Source organism: Panthera onca, chromosome E1 (genome assembly GCF_046562875.1).
Source record: "Panthera onca isolate mPanOnc1 chromosome E1, mPanOnc1 haplotype 2, whole genome shotgun sequence".
NCBI classification, from domain to species: Eukaryota; Metazoa; Chordata; class Mammalia; order Carnivora; family Felidae; genus Panthera; species Panthera onca.
The window spans coordinates 22,811,564-22,832,637 of NC_138352.1; positions in this window are offsets into that span (position 1 = coordinate 22,811,564).

The following is a 21,074-nucleotide window of genomic DNA, read 5'->3' on the forward strand; positions in this document are numbered from 1 at the left end:
CAGTGCAGTGATCTGTGTGTGTGTGTGTGTGTGTGTGTGTGTGTGTGTGTGTGTGTGTCTGTCTGTCTGTCTGGCATGTCTGCCAGGGTTAAGAGTAAGGAGAGATAAGTAGCATAAAGAGCTTCCCATTCAAGGTCACCTCCAGTGCCAAGGAGTCAGCGGTATTTCCCAAATGTGTCCCTTGGCTGTCCTCCAGTGACCCTCTGCCTTCAGCACCCTCCCTCCAAATTATGAAACTTCCAGTACTTTTGCTCTGGTCTCACCTTTTATTTCATAAATGCAGCCAGAGTTTTCATCAGATTGGCTTTTGTTTCAATATAGACTCACTCTTTTTAAAAAATATATATTTATTTACTTTTGAGAGAGAGAGCACAAGCAGGGGAGAGGAAGACAACGAATCAGAGGCAGGCTCAGGCTCTGAGCTGTCAGCACAGAGCCCGACGTGGGGTTTGAACTTGGGAACCGTGAGATCATGACCTGAGCTGAAGTCGGATGCTTAACCGACTGAGGCACCCAGGCACCCCTCCATAACCTTAATAGCAGTTCCTCAAAGTTCCTGGTGCATACTGCAATTTCCTTTGTTTCCAGTGCTTGTTCACTGAGTCATTCATTCATTCATTCATTCATTCACTCGGAGAGTTTTTATTGAGCACCTACGATGTGCCAGCCTCTGTTTTAGGTGTTCCATCTAAAACAGGTGCATTGGAGGGAGAAAATAAGCCCTTGTCCCCACGGAGCATACATGCTAGTGAAGGAAGGAGACAACAACCCAATAATCGGTGGAGGCTGTATTTGATTCATTCCAAGATATTTTCGTATCGGAACATCTCAGAAATTGGGATGTATTTCACATATAGCTGTTGACAGACGGACAGTGGTCACCATGCAGCTTTCACTGCCTGCGTGTCAAACTTGGCCCAAACTGCTCTATTGTCATCAGTTCAGTTCTGTTTTCATTTGCTGGGGCTACATATGTTACATTTAATTACCCTGTAAACATCTTCAAAGAGATTCCATGACCATTTGGCTTTGAAACAGAAAGTTACTGTGTAGATGCAGCGACCCAGCAGGGGGCACAAATGTGGCCAATAGAGAAACAAATATTCATTCTTGGATGAATGGCTATGATTCCATCTTTTCTTGTAAAGCAACGATAAGGCTTTATGGGACTTAAGGAAAGAACATGTCCATCCATAGACACTCCAAGATGCCAAACAGTAGGATTAAGCCAAACAAGGCACCCAGATGCAGAAGGAGTTGCTAAATATTGGCAAAAAAAAAAAAAAAATGTCCAAGTAATATGAGCCTGGTGTAATGGATAATGACATCCCTCATGACTCCCATTGAGATATGCCGTCATTTCACTGGCGTTGGGTTTTTTACCACTGATAAATAAAAATGAAATTTTTTTTACCACTGGGGCGCCTGAGTGGCTCAGTCGGTTAAGCATCTGACTTCGACTCAGGTCATGATCTCGTGGTTCATGAGTTTGAGCCCCGCATCAGGCTCTGTGCTGACAGCTCGGAGCCTGGAGCCTGCTTCGGATTCTGTGTCTCCCTCTCTCTCTGCCCCTGCTCTCTGCTTGCTCTCTGTCTCTCTCTGTCTCTCTTTCTCAAAAATAAAATAGAACATTTTAAAAATTTAAAAATTTTTTTTACCACTAATAAAAGTAAGGTTTTATTAGCGGTATGTAAATTAATGATGCCTTACGTTTGCTGATATTACAGCTCTGACAAAATTCCGTAATAAGACCTCAGGCAGCGACAGCTGTTCCAAAGAAATTAAAGTAAACATCTTCTTTTGGATGGGGCAGCAAAGGAATCCTCTTGGAGGTGCGAACAGAGATCAGCATCTCTGCTGATCTCCTCATTTTCGGGAGGCAGTCACGGTCCGACCTCAGAAAAAGGGATTCCAGGGGGAGGGTGCTACAATACAAGACTGAAGTAAGAACACATTGCAAACGTTGGAGGAACAGCAGAAAGATACGGGAATGACCTGGTGATGATTCAGAGAGGATATTGGGCAAGGCGCAGATCACACGGGGACCTGAAGGAGGCTCTGGATTTTGTTCTGTTGTGGGAAGCCACTTGAGAATTTTGAGCAAGAGGGTGACACTGATTTTTAGATACATGTTCTCAAGGATGGGCTTGGCTGCCATTGAAAAATGAGTGTTGGGGGGCGCCTGGGTGGCTCAGCCGGTTAAGCGTCCGACTTCGCTCAGGTCGTGATCTCACGGTCCGTGGGTTCGAGCCCTGCGTGGGGCTCAGTGCTGACAGCTCAAAGCCTGGAGCCTGCTTCGGATTCTGTGTCTCCCTCTCTCTCTGACCCTCCCCTGTTCATGCTCTGTCTCTCTCTGTCTCAAAAATAAATAAACATTAAAAAAAAATTAAAAAAAAAGAAAAAAAAAAGAAAAATGAGTGTTGGAAGTCAGAGTGGAGGCGGGCTCACGAGGTAGAAGGGGGCGGGAATGTGAGGTGAGGACGTGAGGCAGGTTTTGGGTACGAAAGTCGGGAATGAGTTTGAGCAGAGGTGGAGTAGCAGGGCATGGAAACTAGGGTGGGTTTGGGTTTTCTTTCTCAGGCCACTCTTTCAAGATGGTGGACATTTGGGTGAACATACATGATGACAGCTATGAAGCCTCCCGGAGAAAGAAACTGAGGTTGGGGGGAGGGGTAGCTGCAGCTTGGGGTCCCCCTCCCCCTCTGCTACCTTGTGCTCTTTTCACTTGTTTTTTTTTTTTTTAAATTTTTTTTCACGTTTATTTACTTTTGAGACAGAGAGAGAGACAGAGCATGAACTGGGGAGGGTCAGAGAGAGAGAGGGAGACACAGAATCTGAAGCAGGCTCCAGGCTCTGAGCTGTCAGCACAGAGCCCGACGCGGGGCTCGAACTCATGGACCGCGAGATCATGACCTGAGCCGAAGTCGGCCGCTTAACCCACTGAGCCACCCAGGTGCCCCTCTTTTCACTTGTAATACATGCAAGACGTAGGGAAGGCACTTGTGGTCCCCTTGTTCTCGGACCTCAGACTCTACTTCTGTTTTCGGGATGCAAGAATCTCAAGCAGCAGGCTCTCTCGTGCCCTGGTTCCTTCCCCGGTTTTCTGCACGGTCTACAAGATGGTGCACTGTGCAATGAAGCGCCCTGTGGCAGTCTCCACCTTTACCTTCAGCTCTGTAGCCTTGCCCTGAATGTTTCATTCATGTGGAAAGCGAGTTCTAAAGAAACAGAAGTGTATAGTTCAGTGAGTGGCAAAGAGTCACATTTTTGTTAGACTTTTTTTTTTTTTTTTTTTTTTTAGCTGCCTTTTGTGTAGGACTGTGGTCCCTGGGCTTCTCAGAAATGCCTAACGCTTCCCCCTTCCAGATAGTCCGAATCTGTTAAAGCAGTCAGAACAGTTATTTCATAACGTGCACGGTGGTTTCCTGACAGATCTTCTCTGAGGACGACGACGTTGTGGTATAACTTTTATCTTCAGATCTTCTGCTGAGGTCAGAGTGGGGTTCCCAAATGTAACTGAGCTGTGGAATGTTCAACCTGGCTGTCTTCTCCTCATCAGCCCCATTGCATCTCTCCCCTTTTTCTCTTCCTTCCTGATTCTCCCCTTCCTGGCTTTCTGTCTTTTTCCAGAAACTGAAAGCTCGTTGGGAGGGAGCACATCTATGAAATGTGCAGGGAAGGAAGCACAGGTACCCACCTCATATAAGAATACCTGTGGGGGGGTGGGGTGCCTGGGTGGCTCAGTTGCCTAAGCGTCGACTCTTGATTTCGGCTCAGGTCATGATCTCGCGGTTCGTTGGATCGAGCCCTGTATCCGGCTGTGTGCTGACTGAGCAGAGCCTGGTTGGGATTCTCTGTCTCCCTCTCTCTCTTCCCCTCCCATGTGCTTTCTCTCTCTCTCTCTGTCAAAAATAAATAAACATTTAAAAAAAGAATAAGAACAAATGTAGGGGTCCCTGGGCAATTCAGTCAGTTAAGCATCCAACTCTTGGTTTTGGCTCAGGTCATGATCTCACGGTTTGTGAGTTCAAGCCCCATGTTGGGCTCTGTGCTGATAACACGGAGCCTGCTTGGAATTCTCTCTGTCCCTCTCTCTCCACCCCTCCCCTGCTCTCTCTCTCGCTCTCAAAATAAATAAACTTAAAAAAAGGAACAAATGGTTATATACATTTACTACTTAATAGAGAATATTAAATATTTATATTATATGTTATGTAATATAAATATGTGATTTATAAATTATAAATGTATTATTAAAATCTCATTCAGGTAAAAGTGTATATACATTCTCATTATATATAATGAGAATACATACATACATTCTCATACACCCATGTATTCTGTATACACACATGTATATGTAAATAGAGAACATACGTAGAGGGAACACAGATAATATATACATACACACACACACACACATATATAGATAATATATATATTCTCATTGTGTGTAATATGAATGTACATTTTTCCTCTGAGTGAGGTGCTTTTTGTTTTTTGTTTTTAAAGATCTTACTAAAAAATTTTTTTTTAAATGTTTATTTATTTTTGAGAGAGAGAAAGACGGAGTGCAAGCAAGCGAGGGGCAGAGAGAGAGGGAGACACAGAATCCGAAGCAGGCTCCAGTCTCTGAGCTGTCAGCACAGAGCCCGACAAGGGGCTCAAACTCACAGACTGTGAGATCATGACCAGAGCCGGTCAGATGCTTAACCGACTGAGCCACCCAGGCACCCCTTAAAGATTTTATTTTTAACTAATCTCTATACCCAACCTGGCGCTTGAACTCACAACCCTGAGATCAAGAGTCACACCCTCTGCCGACTGAGCCAGCCAGGCGCCCCCGAGGGAGGTTTTAATACCACTTTGACTCCATCACAATTTTGGCTGCGAACCCAGGGCTCGTATTTCCTTGAGGGAGTGAGTGGTATAAAGAAAAGTGGGGCGGGTTATCTCAGACCCGGTTGCCCGGCTCACTTTATAACTCGTAAACTGCCCTCTATGCCCCACTTCCCTTGCAACGCCTTAATCCACAGCAGAAGGTTTGCTGGGAAGACGTGCACGGCCCCACTCGCCGCTCGCCTCGAGCACTAATTGTACTAATGAATCCCTCTAAGCCAAGAGAATGTGCTACTTGGCATAAAACAGATGCCTCCTTCCAGCGAAACGGTGCTCGAAACGTGCTGTCCAGTAAGATCACCGTGTTCTCTAATCACCATTTCAGACCCCAAGGGGAGTGCGAGCCCAGTCCTTGTGGGGATTGAGCGCTGACTCCCAGGGGCTCATTCCGGGTTAGGGACCGCTGGAGGAGCCTGGGTTCAGAGGTCAGAGTCACCTGCTTCTCCCTTCTGCCCTCTTCCCAGCCTCCCTTCCACTCTCCTCCAGACCCTGGGGGGTCCCTTCTCCTCCTGCGCCCTTCCCCACCTCTCGGCACACTCCTCTCTACTTGGAAGACCTCGACGGTCTTAAAGGAGCCCTTCCCACCCTGCCATACCGCTCCCCTGTCCCCATTTCAGCTTCTCTGTCCCATGTCCCATCCCTTCAGATACACGATCTTCCTTAAAAGACATGTGTTCTGGGGGCGCCTGGGTGGCTCGGTTGGTTAAGCCTCTAACTTCGGTTCAGGTCATGATCTCACACGTTGTGGGTTCGAGCCCTGCGTCGGGCTCTGTGCTGACAGCACGGAGCCTGGAGCCTGCTTTGGATTCGGCTTCTGTGTCTCCCTCTCTCTCCCTGCCCTCTCCTGCTCGTGCTGTCTCTCTCTGTCTCTCTCTCAAAAATAAAAATAAATGTTAAAAAAAAATTAAAAAAAAGAAAGACGCGTTCTGGGCTGATTTGACAATAGCTGTTAACACATTCAATGTGTTACCCTCCTGGGCAAGATAATTACATTTTAATGGGGGCTCCCTCTAACAAACCAACCCCTTTTTTTCTATTGCAATTCCCCTGAGCAGTAGAGCACACAAACCTCTCTAGTTGAATAGTGGTTACAAGCCCAGCCGGGGTTGGGGGAAGCAGGCGGAGGGGGGGACCCGGTCATGTGGGTTGGTTGGACCTCCCCACCTCTTAGCAGCTCTGGGATCCTGAACAGCTTCATTCATTCCTGGGTTCATGTCACTCCACAAAGAATCTCTGAGCACGGCCCGTGTGTGAGTCTCGGTCGTAGCCACGGGGGGTACAGAGGTTGGCAGAAACAAAGTCCCTGCTCTTGTGGACCTTACATTCTATAGGAGGGGTAGGCAATGAAACAGAAACGAATATGTGAAAACTGCATGCTTTTGCCTCTGCTTGGGTTAAATGTGACTAATAATGTTTCCCGCCTCGAGCTGTTGTAGGTATCGAGTAGAGTAACGTTCAGCAAATACGGTTCTTTCAGCTATGAGTCTTTAGTTCTTGTGACCTGGGAGAAGGGGTACATCTCCCTGCAGGAGCCTTCCAGGACCTGGGACTATTGCTTTGTGCATCCAGGAAGCTCTCTCTTCTCTCTTCTTCCAGCAGCCTATCTCCACCTTTGCCACGGGTCCTGCTCCAGCATCCCACCCTTTTGGCAACCGTGTTTGGCTAAAGAGGTGAGCTCGTGACTCAAACACAGCAATTTGAGTTCTTCTCCTAGACCAGCTCCACGGAGACTGTGAGAGGTCTTTCTCTTTGGGCAGCTCTCCACTGGAGCAACTTAGGACTCTGCCACGTGCAGAAGGCTGTCTGCAGGAGAGAAGGGAGGCAATCTGCAAAAAAAAAAAAAAAAAGAAAAAAAACGGAGGTGGGAGGGGCAGAGACAGAGGGACAGAGAATCCCAAGCAGGCTCTGCACCAGCGGTGGGGCTCGATCCCACAAACCGTGAGATCATGACCTGAGCCGAAATCAGGAGTTGGACACTTAACTGAGTGAGCCACCCAGGCACCCCTGCCTTCCCTCCAGGCACAGACAGGTTAAATAACTGCTGAGATCACACAGTTAATAAGTCACAGGACTAGGACCCAAACCAGGTACTCTGGCTCCAGAATCTCTACCTTTGACCAGTTATCTCTCTCTTCTCTGGGTGTTTAGAGTCTAGGGTTGCTTGCAATAGCTCATTCCTGGTTCCTTTAGCCCTTCCTCTGATACTAACAAGTAACAACAAAACCCTCCCTACGTATGTGACATTGTCTGTATCTATACTTGTATCATCTACTTCCTCATCTGTATCTCTTGTGATCTACACTTATTTTTGATTCCTGAGGTTTGTTTGAGTCGAGATTCTGTTACCTGCCACTGAGACAGTCGGCCACCTGAAAACGTTATCCAAACCTGCTGAAATGTGTGTATCATTTGGAAGAAATCCCCCAGGCCAGTTCTGTGATGCCCTCCCATTGCACTACTCCGCCAATCTCTGTTTGAGGTTTACCGCCTGACTGTAATTTTATTTCTATAAGCGGCCTTTTCCTAACACACTCAGTGCTTAGAGGCAAGTGTGGGTAATTGAAATTCACTTAGAACTATCTTCTGAGTTCACTTTGACTTTGACCCTCATGGTGTCATGACCTTGGACTCTCTGGCTGAGCTCCTCACCTAGAGACTATCCTGGAGCTGAAAACCACTGAACAGTTTTATTATATTGATGATTACTTACCATTAATGTTACTTGCAGAACAGTGCTTAAAAGCCGTACCAGGGCGCCTGGCTGGCTCAGTCTGTTGAGCATTCGACTCTTGATTTCGGCTCAGGTCGTGACCCCAGGGTTGTGGGATCAAGCCCCACATCCGACTCTAGGCTGAGTGTGGAGCCTGCTTGAGGTTCTCTCTCTGTCTCCCTCTGCTCCCTTTCCCCCACTTGTGCTCTCTTTCTCTCTAAAATAAAATAAAGTAAAACAAAATAAAATAGCTGTATCAATATAGCATTTTCTGTACAAATTGTCACCTGTGTGATTAATTCATCAGCTTGATCCAGACAGACAGTTGCATGTTAATCTTAAGAACTCAACGTCCATTCATGAGAACCCCTTATGAAGCTTCTAGCCACACATTTTCACTGTCTGAGAACCTCAGTCCAAAGGATTAACTTCTGCTTCCAAATAAGAAGCGTAGAGAATACTGGAACGTTTTGACTGCTGTGGTCTGTTGTTTCTTTTTATTCTTTTATTTGGACATTGCAAACTGGTTTTGCATCATTTGCATAATTCTGCATAATTTAACGGTCATTGTCCTCTTTTGAATGACGATTTGCTGGCTTATATCCCTGTACCAGTTGAGATGGTTTTTCCAAGTGTGAGTCCCCAGGGTCATGGTTGCTTTGAATTTATTGTGTATAATCCCGTTCTTCGTTCCCAGTGCACTGATGTCATTGCCCTGCTGGCTGGTTCCAAAGAAGCTTCGTGCCAGAGCAGAATCAGGCATCTTTGGTCATCAGTGGGACTCTCAGTGTCCTTTACTGCCAAGGAGCCTCTGAACTTAGGGCTGCATACTGAACTTAGGGCTACCTACTGAACTTAGGGCTAGCAGAAGGGGGGACTTAAAAATCCTTGTAGAGATTCCCATTTTCTGGGGAAATGTACACATTCACCGTGTCACTGAAGCTTGACATTGATTAGATCCCACTTATTGGTATGAAATTGCCTGGAGTAAAGGACATTCATGCAAAGACACTGACGTAAAAGAGTTGAGACGCCCTGAAATGGACTTCCATATCTTTGAAGCGACACAGGACATGAAGGGCTTTCCCTGCGCTCCGTAGGCCCAGGACCTAGAGGAGGGTCCTCCCATCACGTTCTCTACGGACCCCCTACAGAAGGAGGGAAAGTTGCCCAGTGCCCAGGGGCGGAGTTGTACAGGCTCAATGCTGCCTACAGAGACAGAGCTGTGTACAGACTATCTGGGCAGAAGGAGAAGGGGTCTGTATCTCTTGGTCAGCAAGAAGTGATGAAGAACATTGCCCGCGTAGACTCCCCAGTGCCTCAGGTGCAGCTGCAGAACCAGGTGTGAACAATTGCATGTCCCATCTACAAGGCGTCTACGAGGCGTTCCTGGCTATGAGGATCTTCCCGGGCAGGAAAACGGAAGCTCCTCTGTGCCATGCGATATTTCCAATAGAGGGAAGCGAGCTGCTGCCGAACTACTTCAGTATTTAGAAAAGATGTAAAGCGGTCTTATTAACAGAACAGGGATCCCTGCCAACACTCGCGGTGATTTGCAAAAGCCTGTCCACAGAGCATTTTCTAAGATGCACAAAATCGCTCAAGCTTGGGCTTTCTGTACAGAAAAAAGAAACGCTCAGATAAAAATGGAGTCGGTTTCTTAGGGCATCAGCAGTGCAAAGGTTCTATTCGGGACATTGCACATGAGGATAAATAGGAGAATCAGTTGAGGGGAGTAACTGTGGTCTCGGATATCTACAGTCAAATGCTCTACCCCCAGGTCTCAGATATCTGGGTATTCCAATGCAAACAGTGTGGAAAAAGGCAATCGATTCTAGCAGATTCCCATATCATGGGAGGGGCACTTGGGTGGCTCAGTTGGTTAAGTGTTTGACTCTCGATTTCAACTCAGGTCATGATCTCCCAGTTTATGAGTTTGAGCCCTGAGTTGAGGTCTGTGCTGATGGTACAGAGCCTGCTTGGGATTCATTGTCTCTGTCTCTCTCGCCCTCCCTCCCTCCCTCCCTCTGCCCCTCCTCTGCTTGCGTTCTCTATCTCAAAATAAATAAAAATAAAACTTAAAAAAAAAAGAAATGTATCACAGGCCTACATTTGCGGTCTAAAAGTCATTTTCTAATACTTGATGAGACTCCTTTCATATAAAACCGTAATGCTTTTTATAAGAATCAGATCAGCTAGAAGGGAAAAGTGGGTTGCCTTCTATGGTTTTTAAAGGCATGCCCTTTAAAAAAAATACTAAGCTTGTTTTAAAAAAAAATACTAAGCAACAACCAAGCTCCACTCACTATAGCAAAGATTGATGCTTGAACAGTGGGTCTTATCTCCAAACAATTTGAAATCCAGTGGAAGAGGTCCACACAAGTAGAAAATTATAATGGGAAGTCACATGCCAGAGGAATAAAGAAAGAAGTAAAACCATTGCTGAAATACACCGTGACTTGCAGGGCAGTGCAGACACAATTTGGCAAAATTGTCGTGTGGAGACAGTCCTCTGTGCACCTGAAGAATATCCCATGTAGTCAAAAAAAGATGAATACCTAATACATTTTTCTCATTTTGTTTACGGTGGTAAAATACACTTAACGTAAAAGTTACCATTAAAAAGATTTCTTAAGGTTTATTTTTTTGAGAGAGAAAGAGACAGAGCGTGAGCAGGGGAGGGGCAGGGAGAGAGGGAGACACAGAATCGGAAGCAGGCTCCAGGCTTCGAGCTGTCAGCACAGAGCCCGATGTGGGGCTTGAACCCACGAACTGCTAGATTATGACCCGAGCTGAAGTTGGATGCTGAGCCACCCAGGTGCCCCTAAAAGTTACCATTTTTAAATATACTGTTGAGGTATTAAATACATTCATATAGGGGCGCCTGGGTGGCTCAGTCGGTAAAGCGTCCGACTTCAGCTCAGGTCACGATCTCAAGTTCCGTGAGTTCGAGCCCCGCGTCGGGCTCTGGGCTGATGGCTCAGAGCCTGGAGCCTGCTTCCGATTCTGTGTCTCCCTCTCTCTCTGCCCCTCCCCCGTTCATGCTCTCTCTCTGTCCCAAAAATAAATAAACGTTAAAAAAAAAAAAAAAAAACTTAAAAAAAAAAAAAAAATACATTCATATAGTTGTGTGACCATCACCACTCTCCATCTCCGGAACGCTTCATCTTGAAAAACTGCACTTCTGTCCCCATGAAACAGTAACTTCAAATTCCCTCCTCCCCTAAGGGCCCGGCAACCACCTATTTCTACTTTCTGTCTCTGAATTTGACTAGTCTGAGAACCTTATCCAAGTGTAATCATACAGTATTTGTCTTTATGTGACTGGCTTGTTTCCCTCAGCATCATGTCCTCAAAGGTTCACCCATGTTGGAGCAGGTGCCAGAATTTCTCTCCTTTTTAAGGCTGGAGAATATTCCATTGCAGTTATATACCACATTCTGTTTATCCGTTCATCCCTCAGGACATACTTGGGCTATTCCCGCCTCCTGGCTTTTGTGAATAATGCTTAGACCACAGGTGCACGAATAGATCCTGCCTTCAGTTCTTTTGAGTTTATACCTAGAGGTAGAATTTTTGGATTCCATGATAAATCTATTTTTATGTTTTTGGTGAACCACCCTGGTGTTTCCCACAGCAGCTGTACCATTTTATGTTTCCACGGACAGTGCCATAAAGGCTTCATCCAGCCCAATACATTTTTGAGTTACGTTGTTGACCATAAGGATGTGACATTTGTGAAAAGTAACTCATTTTATAAATATTTTTCAAACAGTGCTATGTTTAGGGTTCCATCTGAAGCAAAACCTAGCATACCATAACCCAATTTTTAATAAGGGAAAAGTAATTATCAATATGAAAGTCATAGATAACTTAGAAAACAGATACCACTTTGGACCCCCACTTCCTAATATTGTACAAAACGATATATTTCTTCATTTATGATGCATTTTAGGGAGCACTCATTTCAAACATTGAGGGAAAAATGGACAGGATTCATTGCTGGGTACACAGGGCCAAGAAAATCTCTCACAATCATTTAATTTTGTTTATAGTTCACCTTGCTCTAGAAAGATTTTGAGAAAATTTACAAGAATATGCTTACCGAAATGTAAACTAGACAGCAGAATAGGAGATTAGAACAGTGAAAACAAGGGCACACAAATGCCCAACAGAAACTAACCATGTGTTACAGTTACACTTCGAATTTTCCGTCTTCTTTTCTCTGGTGAAAAGGAAGACACAATTCGTTACCTAATTCCTATTCTCAGATATCAGAGGAACACTGAATTCTAAAACTTTTTTGCTCAAAATGTGGTCCTTAAGGGCACCTGAGAGGCTCAATCGGTTAAGTGTCCCTCTCTTGATTTCCGCTCAGGTCATGATCTCACAGCTCTTCATGGGTTCGAGTCCCGTGTGGGGCTCTGCTTTGACAGCACGAAGCCTGCTTGGGATTCTCTCCCTCTGTCTTTCTCTGCCCCCATCCCTCTCCCCGACCCACCCCCCTGCCCCAGCCGCTTGCACTCTCTCTGTCTCTCTCAAAATAAGTAGATTGACTTAAAAAAAAAAAAAAAAAAAAAAAAAGTGGTCCTTGGGTCAGCAGCAGCAGCAGCAGGATCAATGGGGGAAGTTTGTTAGAAATAGAAAATATCAAGTAGACCCAGACCTGCTGAGATAGACTCTGCATTTTAACAAGATCCCAGGTGATTTATCCATACACTAAAATTTGAGAAGCACTGTTTGAAAAGACATCCTTCACCTGGGGTTTCATAAACACGAGCTTCTGAGTGATGTAACAGGAAATATATTCATAGGATTTTGGTGTGTTTTTTTTTTCCCCAACAAAGGCGGTAAATAACTGAATATGTTGGTTTCTTATGGCCATTTTTGAGATAGAAGAAGATATACTAATAAAGCCAGACGTAAGGCAAAGAGTTCGTAGACGCGACACGAAAAGCATCGTTCGTAAATGCTCGACACATAGTTGCTTTGTGGCGGGGGAGAGGCTCTATATCCTGATGATAATAGGTGTTGCCAAGATGTACAGGAGACAGCGTAACTGAAGGGCTCCATACAAATCTGCTACTCGCTCCCGTCTCTGCTTCTCTGCTTGCTAGACCTGCACCCTCACCGTATACACGCCTCAGAATGCAAACAGTGGCCTTGTAAGGGACACGGAGTTAATGATTTGTTTACAGTACGTAACATCGAAGGAAGGACCAGGTGAGAACGACCAGACGTCATACGCGTATCCCAGACCACCAGCACGAGATATCTCAATGCCAGGACCCCCTGGTTCCCGGGAATCAGACCCAGGCTCTCGTCTCTGTTCTAACCGGTTCAGCGATGCCTGAGAGGATGTGTACACCAGACCAGATTTTTAGTAAAACCCCCGAGACGTCACGCAGAGATGAGCTCTCTCTTTTTCTTTCTGAGTCTCCTACACACTCTGTACCTTCCACCTGCCACTCTCGCCTCTTGCTGGCTCACGTTTGATTTTTTTTGTTGTTGTTTATTTTTGAGAGAGAAAGAGAGAGAGAAAGGGGGTAGGAGCAGAGAGAGAGGGAGAGAGAGAATCCCAAGCAGTCCCCATGCTGTCAGTGCAGAGCCCAGCATGGGGTTTGAACCTACAAACCCTGAGATCATGACCTGAGCCAAAGTCGGATGCTTAACCGACAGAGCCCCCTCAGGCTCACATTTGATTTACATTCCGCGTGCAGCCAGAGGCCCTCTTGGCTGCTCCTTTGGAACCCTCCTCCCCCCCGCCCCGGGGCCTCAGACCCCGGTCTGCTGGCATCACACACATGGGATCACATTTCATAGAAATGCACACACACGCACGCACACACGCGTGCACGTAAGAACTAGCGGTAACAGAATAAGATCTATGAGCTCGTTACCAGCATCGTGCCAAAGTCAGTTTTCTGGTTTCAACATATAACCACAGTGCCGTAAGATGTCACCATTGTGGGAAACTGGGTCCGTAATAGTTGAGCAATTTCCTATGGTTCTCTAATGGTTTAAAATTAAATTTTAAAAAATGAAGCATAAAGATATACCAGAGTGATCATGAAACCTGCAACCAGATTATCTTAAGTCTCTAATTCAGTTATTCACTTGTCCCTAAAAACAGCATTAGCAACAAAATTTGTCACTGGGAACTCTAGCAGAGAAGTGCAGGAATTTGCAAAAATTTAGTGCTGAACCAAACAGGATAGAAAAGTTCCGACGACCCAACAACAGATCTAAGAGTTGGAAAATATATTCAGTATCCAGAGGTAAGAAGTGATTGGAGACAAGTCCAGAGTGGGGTCAGCTGAGACAGCATGACCATCTTTCTAGCTGGCATTTAATGGCCCTATTCTCTGGGGGATAGCTCTTTCCCTGGGGGCATCTCAATGACGCTGTATGGCCTACTGAGTTTAGGAAGAAGGGAATAAAAATGGTTCTTTGACATATCTGTGGATTCAACCTTCAGAAAATGCTTACCTCACACGAAAAATATTATAATGTAACGGAAAAAACACACCAGACTGATAAGCAGGCTAAGTTCAGCCATGCTATTCGGAAATGGTATCATGGAATAAGGATATATCACATTAGACATTTACGATTATAATGCAGTCATTAACACATTGCTGGTAGGAATGTAATGTGATATGACCACTCTGGAAAAAGAGTCTGGCGTTTCTAAAAATCTAACATGACTTACTCTGCTATCCAGCAATAGTACCCTTGGGTGATTCCATGAAAAATAATGGAGAAGAGATTACATCGAAGGAAAATGAGAAGAAAACAAAGCAAGATGCATTTCTAATGCTGTTCTAACTGTATTGCGTTTAAAGCTGTCCCCAGTCAGATCTGATCGGTTAGGCAGTTAAGTTGTCCCTATTGAGGATACCTTGAAGTACAGCAGGAAATAAATGCTTCGAAAAAACAGTTTCAGTTCTGAGCAGAGCACTTGTACGTCTTTGTCTGTGTGGGTTCAGACTATCTGAGTGTTTCTTCTCACTGACACAGCACACATGCCTACAACGTGAGAGTTGTTTCTATAATGGCTTCCTTTGTAAGTAAACCTATGACTCCGTGTCCGAGAACTTGAAATTACCTTGCTCTTTTTATAACCCCATGATTAGAGATAAAGCACCATCATAAATTCATTAATTCGATTTCACAGCATTTTCAGATGGATAAGCAGGGCTGACTAATTCACAGTTTACTTCATTTTCACCTTAAAACTTGAGAAGTTATGAAATATTAATGACACTTCCCACACTTCCCATGTGGGTGGCAACATGTAGCTTCCTTTTAATAAACATCCCTCTAATACAGAATACACAGAATTTATGTGAAAATTTACGTATGCCGATGGTGAGGGGGTGCCTGGCTCGGGGCCCTCTCCTAAAGCCCTGTTCTGATGGCTGTTTGCCTCGTGTTCTATTGTCCAGAGTCCCTGTTTATTGGAAACTGGTCTCTGGACCTACTCACTTGGATGCCACCACTGGCCTGGCAGATTTTACCAGGTGGGAGTGAATGGATTTTCCATAATGTAAGACCTTGTCACAGCATTCCAGCTCAGGAATGTCATTGTTTAACCAATACCTGAAGTCAGAACCTTCTAGAAGATAAATATTTAATCTTTTGGCTCTCTATCACAAACTATCAAGGGTTCCTCGGCAAACTCCACTGGTCTTTTTAAAGTAGATGCAATGTATATCGGCAAAACCGAGCACATAGCAAATAATGAGTGAGCTTTTCACATCTGTACTTTAAATATCTGAAAAAGACCAGGTCATGTAACTGGGAACTTCAGTGAAGGTTCGAGACTTTTCTCTTTGGCTGGGTTTTAGAAGCAGTGTAGTTCAGGGGACATTTTGAGCTTACTTCTCAGAGTATGTGAATCCCAGTGATGAGCCCTGTTCCATCATATCATCATAGTTAGGTATGGAAGTTCCTTGTTGCTCAGTCATCATTAAGAGAGATATGATTTTACTCAAATGATAATATCTGCTTAACTTTAACCAAATTGAAGTGAAAACGTGCTGATATATGTCATCTATTAGACGACACATCTAGTTTGAAAAGGACAGTTTATTGTACCTGTTTGCAATTCTGTTGGTGATATACCTAGAACTTGCTGGGTCATGTGGTAAATTCATTGTTTAACTTTGTGAAGAGCTGTCAAGCTCTTGGCCACAACGGCTGCACCATTTTGTATTCCCACCAATAACACACAAGTGTTCCGATTTCCCCACATCTCACCAATTATTGCCATCCTAGCATGTGTGACATGGTACCTCATTGAGGTTTTGATTTGAATTTCCCAAATGGCTAGACATGTTGAACATCTTTTCATGTACTAGCTGGCCATTTGTATATTTTTGGAGAAATGTCCAAGTCCTTTGCCCATTGGGTTATTTTATGTTTCATATTGTTGGCAATGTGACAGTTCTTGATATATTCTAGATACTAGATCCTTATCAGACGGGTGATTTGCAAATATTTTCTCCCATTCTGCGAGTTATCTTTTCATTTTCTCAGTAACATCCTTTGATAAATAAGTTTGTAATTTTGGTGAATTCCATCTTGTTTCCTATTTTTGGTGTCATATGTAAGAATCTATTGCCAAAGGCAAGGTCGTGAAGATTTATCCTTACGTTTTCTTCCAAGAGTTGTATGGTTTTGATTCTTCTATTAGTTCATGATCCATTTTGAGTTAATTTTTATGTATGGTATGAGGTATAGGTCCAGCTTCATTCTTCTGCTTGTGTATATATCCACAGGCCAGCACTAATTGTTGAAGAGACTCTTCTTCCCTCATCAAATGGCCATGGCATCCTCGTGGGATATCACTAGCAAAAAATGCATGGGTTTATTTGGGGACTTCAGTTCTATCTAGTTGGTCCATATGTCTATCCTTATACCACCACCACACTGTTTTCATTACTGTCATTTTTTTTTTAATGTTTACTTATTTTTGAGAGAGAGGAAGAGATAGAGAGTGAGCAGGGGAGGGGCAGAGAGAGAGGGAGACACAGAATCCAAAGCAGGCTCCAGGCTCTGAGCTGTCAGTGCAGATTGCAATTCCACAGGAATTTGAGGATTAGTTTCTCCATGCTGGAAAACAAAAGTCCATTTACATTTTGATAGTGACTACATTGAATCTGTGGATCTCTTTGGGTAATATCGCCCTTTTAGCAATATTAAGTCTCCCAGTCCATGAACATGGGATGTCTTTCCATTTATTTGTCTTCTTTAATTTCTTTCAGCAATGTTTTGTAGTTTTACACATTTTTCACCACTTTGGTTAAGTTCATTCCCAGATTTTTTATTCTTTTTGATGTTATATTAAGTGAGGTTGATTTTTATAATTTCCTTTTTGGATTGTTCTTTGCTGCTATGTAGAAATCTAGCTGATTTTGATTGATCATACCCTGTAACTTTGCTGAATTTGTTTAGTAGTTAGTAGCTCTAATAGGGGTTTTCGTGTATGTGTGTGTGTGTGTGTGTGTGTGTGTGTGTGTGTGTGTGTGTGTTCTTTGGGACTTTCTATATATAGGATCATATCATCTCTGAATAGCAATAGTTTAATTTATTCCTTTGCACAGTGGATGCCTTTTTTCTTTTTCTTGCCTAAGAAATACAATGTTGAAAAGAAGTATGATGTTGAAAAGCAGTGATGATAATTGACACATTTGTCTTGTTTCTGACTTGAGAGGAAAAGCTTTGGATATTTCTCATTGAGTGTGGATTTAACTGTGGATTTTTCACAAATGCCTTTCTCATGCTGAGGAAATTTTCTCTTCTTTCTGGTTCTGAGTGTTTCTGTCATGAAGGGGTGTTGCTGCCCAAGATGAAAGCTTTAACATCTTCTTTAACATATCTTTTTTGAGCATGTTTCTTACCCTGGACATAAGCATGGCTTTCTGTATTCCCCATAAACATAAGTGCTTTTGATCATTCTTAATTTCCCAAGGAAATTCTCTCCCTGGCTTTTCCTCCCAGGCATTAAGTGGTCTATTTTATGTCTCAATTATAATAATTTGCATCAGGCATTTGCACGTTGTCTACCTCACAATATTTATAAGCGATACCCACCACTTTTCCAGCCTGGATGAGCCCCAAATTAGACAAGACAGAAAGAAATATCAGTCCTTTGGGTAGCCTCCAGACATATTAGAAAATACCTACACAATAATTTTTGGAAAAAAAATTTTTTGCACCCCTCCCCCACCCCCCCCATCTCATAAGCAGGGGCCAGGGTCCCACACTGGGAACACAGGCTGCTATATTCAAGATGGCTGCTGACATGGGTGGAGTATAGCTCAAGAACAAGTTTAAAAAAGAATTCCACCAAACCTTCCTACCATTGTAAAAGTTAACTTCTTCTCGATTCAATGTTCACTTGGTTGCAATAAAACTCCCTATTCTTCATGTGTTTTTAAAGAGATGGAACCATGCTGATCGTCTCATTTTGAAGCATCATTTTATCATTCAAGTTTATCATTACCTATAAATATAGCTCGTTAGGTTTAAGTGCTCTGTGTAGAGCCAGTTTCTTCACATCCTTGCCGATGTTTGATATCACTTGACTTCTAAATGTTTATAAGTCTGAAGGATGTCACATGATCTCTCATTTTGTTTTAACTAGGATTGTGCAAATAGTAGCCTTGAAGTTTTTATTTGTAGTTGTTTAGTGACCATCTGGATATTCTCTTCTGGGAATTATCAGATCATATTTTTCATATGAATATGATAGGAAATTGAGAACCTGCTTCTTTTTTCTATCTTTACCTTCAAATTATTTGTGTCTTTGTCTTCGGTATGTATATTTATTTATATATTTATTTAAAAAATGTTTTCACATTTATTTATTTTTGAGAGGTAGAGAGACAAAGCATAAGGCAGGGAGGGGCAGAGAGAGAGGGAGACACAGAATCTGAAGCAGGCACCAGGCTTCCGAGCTGTCAGCACAGAGCCCGACGCGGGGCTCAAACCCACAAACTGTGAGATCATGACCTGAGCCGAAGTTGGATGCTTAACTAACTGAACCGCCCAGGTGCCCCTGGTATGTATTTTTTAAAGCAAACATATACATTTTATTTTGATATTTTTAGCTCAGTTTTTAAAATCCTTTAATAGGGGACTTGTCAGTCACATTTATTGTGACTATTGATATGCCTGGGTTGCTTTCCAACATTCTATTGTTTTATTTACTGCTCTATCCTACATTTCGTTCCTTCTTTTTCTACTTTTGAAGAATTGAGTGAATTTTCTTCATTTTAGTTGTCCTTTCATTGTTCAATGTGCTTTTTAGTGTGAGATTTGTAAACATGACATGTTGAGAATTACCATCTTCTAACACTCTCTAGAGTTGATTGGTACCTGAGTACTTGAGATCAGTAGAACACAGTACTTGAAGAGCATCAACTCCAGAACCAGACACACTGGGTTCAGACTTTGGCTTTGATATTGACTGTGCCACCTTGACCATGTTACTCAATATTTCTGTTCCTCAGTTCCCATACACATAAGATAAAGAAAAATAAAATGATATGAAGAGTGAGTGAATACATGTAAAAGGGTAAGGACAATGTTTGGTGCATAAAAAACATTCAGTAAGTTTTAGCTGTAGTTAATTTTCCCCTAACTAGGGCAGAGACAATTTTGTTCATCATTGTTCCCTACCATATGCTTTGGTTTTCTTCTAAGAAGCTGTTAAATTTTCTTCTTTCTTAAAAAAAAAATTTTTTTTTAATGTTTACTTATTTTTGACAGAGAGAGAGACAGGGCATGAGCAGGGGAAGGGCAGAGAGAGAGGGAGATACAGAACCTGAAGCAGGCTCCAAGCTCTGAGACCCTGATGTGAGGCTCAAACTCACAAACTACCAGATCATGACCTGAGCCGAAGTCGGACGTTCAACCGACTGAGCCACCCAGGCGCCCCTTAAATTTTCTTTTTTGACAATTAACACAAACCAACTGATCAGTAAGGTGTATTGGTTTCTTGACTGTCTACTTAGGATGTTTTGTTTTGTTTTGTTTCTCTTATATTTGGTTTTCTTCTTATTAGAATCAATAAGCAAGACCTTCAGACTAGACCTACAAGTGATAGGAGGTTTTATACACCTAAAAATGTCTTTGTCTTCACATTTCATATAATAATTCAGCTTGGTATAGAATACTAACTTCAAAACTATCTTTTCTCAGAATGTAAAATATGTTATTCTTGCGTTCATGGATTTTTATTTTATTTTTTAATCGAATCCAATTTTATTATTACTATTTTTTTTTTTAACTTACATCCAAGTTAGTTAGCATATAGTGCAACAATGATTTCAGGCATTGATTCCTTAATGCCCCTCCCCCATTTAGCCCGTTCCCCCTCCCACAACCCTTTCAACAACCTTCTGTTTGTTCTTCATATTTAAGAGTCTCTTATGTTTTGTCCCCCTCCCTGTTTTTATATTATTTTTGTTTCCCTTCCCTTATGTTCATCTGTTTTGTCTCTTAAAGTCCTCATATGAGTGAGGTCATATGATACTTGTCTTTCTCTTGACGAATTTCGCTTACATAATACCCTCTAGTTCCATCCACGTATTTGCAAATGGCAAGATCTCATTCTTTTTGATTGTTGAGTAATACTTCATTGTGTGTATATATAATATATACGTATATATATATATACACATACATATATATACATATACATATATATGTATACACACACACACACACACACACACCACATCTTCTTTATCCATTCATCCATCAATAAACATTTGGGCTCTGTCCATACTTTGGCTATTGTTGATAGTGCTGCTATAAACATTGGGTTGCATGTGCCCCCTCGGCATTATGGATTTTAATGAGAAGTCTAACCTTGATCTGATTTTTATACTTTTATAAATAACTTATTTTTCTCAAAAATTTTAAGATCTTTTCTTTCACTTTATTGTATTGAAATTTTACTACTCCGTTCCAGGTATAAGTCAATTTTTATTTATTTGTTTGGGACTTGGTAGGATCTTCAAGGCAGAGACTTGTATTTTCCTTATTGGAATTTTTTTCCTACTTTTTGCTTTTTATTTCACACTATATTCCCCCTCCCTTCATTTTCTCCTTCTAACAAACACCACTTACTATGTTCCAGGCCTTGTTTTCAGTGAGTTCCATGTATTAGCTGATTTAACTTTCACAGCACCTCCTTTGGGTGGAGCATTATCATAATCACCACTTTCTAGATGAGCCAACTGAGGTGGAAGAGGTTTGATAAATTGCCCAAGGTCATACATAACTGGGATTCCACCTGGAAGGTCAGACTCCAAGCTTACATTTTAGACCACTTGATCCCCTACATCTATCTCTTTCTCTTCATTCTTTTCATTTCTTTTTCTCTTGTGCTACATTTGGAAGAATTTCTTGGCTTATTCTTCCAGCTTGCCTTCAGCTGTATCCATCCAGC